This window comes from Frankliniella occidentalis, unplaced genomic scaffold (genome assembly GCF_000697945.3).
Source record: "Frankliniella occidentalis isolate FOCC.00 unplaced genomic scaffold, Focc_3.1 Scaffold3867, whole genome shotgun sequence".
Lineage (NCBI taxonomy): Eukaryota > Metazoa > Arthropoda > Insecta > Thysanoptera > Thripidae > Frankliniella > Frankliniella occidentalis.
This window is the reverse complement of record NW_026270920.1, coordinates 1-3,146: the sequence shown is the minus strand read 5'-3', so window position 1 is coordinate 3,146 and position 3,146 is coordinate 1.

Genomic DNA, 3,146 nt, shown 5'->3' with positions numbered 1-3,146 from the left:
CCCCCAGTCTTATCTCCATTTCTCAAGCTTTCTCCGATACTCGAGCATGTGAGATGACTCTGCACCACCCGCTGACCAGGCAGAAAATAGTTATCTCCTCGCAAAACGTAACACGCCACACAGAGTCTGCATGCTGCGTCCGTTTCGCGTATTAAAAATATACAGGCAGGCAGATACGTCAGCTATTTTCTCGTGGCGGCGCGCTGGCGCCAGGACGCCGTGGCGCCGCCTGTACGCTGTGCTGTCCGTCCCCAGGGGAGCCTGGTGCTCGGCGTCCCCGCGAGGCCGCGAGGCCGGTCGGTCGCCCCCCGGCAGCGCCGGCGCGGCACAGGGTCGCCGGGGCGGGGACCGACGGGGACCCTGGCCATGGCCAAGCCCGTCGCTTGTTTTGAATAACGGCAGCGCGCGTCGACCTTTCCTTCGCGAGACGCGCACCCCTTCCCGTGTCACAGCTCCCGGGGTTCCTGAAAGGAGCAGGGCAGGGCGAGGAGGAGGGTGAAGGAGCATGGTGAGAGGGAGAGCGAGGTTGAAGAGCAGGGTGAGGAGCACGACGAGGAGCACGACGAGGAGCACGGCGAGGAGCACGACGACGAGTATGGCGAGGAGCAGATTAACGAGAATTACGAGGAGCAGGGTGCCGAGCATGTGTAGTGGAAGAAGGGACGGGGGGCTGAGCTGAGCGGTGTGCACGCGGTGGCGGACGGCTATAGCGTAAGGCGTCACGAACTTGACCTTCGGGACAGCACCACCCTCTTTGGGCATTTGGCGGTCCGCTACGGCGGCGGCGCTAAGAATACAGGGCCACCTAAACATCCGGCGGGAGGACACGGAGTGCCATTTCCTGTTGCCCCCGCGCGGCCGGTCCGCAAGCGCACGGCCCACACCACAGCCCCGCGGGCCGGCGGGAGGGCGAGGGGCGGTAGGGCGACCGCGGGGCGCGTCGGCGGGGAGGGAAGGGGAGGCGGGGCTCCTGGCAGCCGCCCATCGGATCAGCCCGACTCAAGCGGCGGCGCCGCGGCGTCCCGCATTCCTCAGATGTTTGCAGAAAAAACATCTAAAATAGTGCGTGAGGGGGAGAGTGGCAGTGAGAGGGAGATGGGGGGAAGGGGGAGAGTCGGGGCGTCGAAGCGGGTCGGCGGCGACGTGCGCCTCGAAGCGTCGGGCGCGGCACGGCGACGGCGTCAGGGCGGGCGCCCCCAGAGCCCTGACCTTGAACCCCTTTGGCAAGGCGCCACGCGGCTCCACGTCGAGTGCAGCTGCGGGCTGAGCGCTTGGAGAGGGACACACTGGAAAGCGGGGCGCTGTAGTGGTCAGCTGGGAATTAGACGTTAGACGGAAAGGCCAGGATAACCCGGTTTGCTACCACACCGTTGTCGCTCAACCAGCATGTACCAGATAGCTGAGGGATCGTCCAGAAAGTACGTGCGTTTTAGTAAGATTCCTTTGGCAATTTACGGGCACACGGCACGGCGCCTGTGAGACTCAGGGTAGGCCATCCCGCAGAACACGCATGAACTGCGGACAAGATTTTGCCTATCTACAGGCGCTAGGCGAGCTTGCAGAACCTGAACTTGGCAGATTCGTGACGGCGAATGACAGACGTACTTTTTGGGTGTTCCTTGACTCACACCGCGCACTTTTATACTTGTACTGTGCCGCATGAACGCGTGAAGGGGGGGGGGGGTGTCCTACTCGCATCGAGGATAGGCAAACACGTCCGTACCCGTGCATGCGTATAGGGGATCGGCCAGAAAGTACGTTTGTTTCATTCGTCAAATTACAAGAGCTTGGCGCCTGTGCGACTCGGGGAAGGCCACTCCGCAATACACGCATGCACTTCAGGCAATATGCTGCCTACCAAGCAGGCGGTATGAGGTGGCGGGTTCGTAACGGCACAATAACGGACGTGTTTTCTGGATGATCCCTAACCACTAAAGTGTGTGCGGGGTTAATCATGCCACGGCCGGTCTAAGAGGCGCCGGTCCACATTCTCACAATCACACGTCTATTTTCCCGCTGCGCCTCCACACAAGCGAGCTATAATTGTGATTAAAAATCGTGCAGCGTGCGAGTAAGTCGACGCGATCGCTGCCGGTGACCGTCCGTCCCCTCGCCCTCTCTGGCCTGGTTGGCCACTCGGCCAGCAGCAGGGTGCATTGTGCCGAGCTAAGGGGTGGGGGTTCAGGAATGCAGCCCCGCAGCGCCCGGTAGGTAGGCTGCCAGGGGAGCTGCCCCGGGCTCACCACCTCAGGGGGGCTGCCCAGCTCACTCCCACGCGCAAGGCCATTACACTCTCTCTCACTCCGCGGCTGCAGAACGGCGCACAAAAGAGCCGAGGACGGAGTGGGGCGGGGCGGGGTGGGGCGCCATGAGGGAGGGCAGCGGCGAGCTGCAGTGGGGCGCAAAGTGCAGCTTAAACAAATCATTTGTCGTCGCGCAGATCGGACTAGCAGGCAGCAACAGCTTCGCGGGCGGCGGAGCGTGGTGGTGTGGCGGGGCGCGGCGTGGCGGGGCGGGTGGCGCCGCGCCACGCCCGCCATTTTGGCCTGCATCCACAACATGAAATATGCGGATGCCCCGTCCATCTGGCAAGGCGCGTCTGCTGCACGCCGCCGCGAGCCTCGCCCGGCCCGAAACTTTTTATCATCCTCTCCGGTTGCTCCTCTTTGTAAGCCATCCTACCACTCCCCGCCGCCCGTGCTTTTCCCCGGCCCCGGCGCGCTTGGCTTGTTATGTAAGATCACCCCCGCCACGCCACGCGTTCTCGATGTAGCCCCCCCCCCCTCCCCCGTTAACTATATTCGCGCGTCGCGGCGAAAACAGCGAGATATTTGCGAGGGAAGTAGGAAGGGGGTGAGGAGAAGAGGATTTGGTGCGCCACCAACACAGTGACGGTGTCACGGCCACGTCGGCGTTTATTTAGTTCCTCCGAGCGACAGCAAACGGCGCCGGGGGAAAACGAGTAAACGGTAGGGAGATGCGCAGCAGCGGCAAGAACACCCCGCTTGTAAAACCGAAGGCATGGGCGCAGCTGAGCGGCCACCGGCGAGAGGAGACGAGTCAACAAATGAAAACGCCAAGGTCGGAGGGCAGCGCGCTGCTGCGACGCCGCGGGGGGCTGCGTAGGCCCCCGGGCCGCGGGGGGG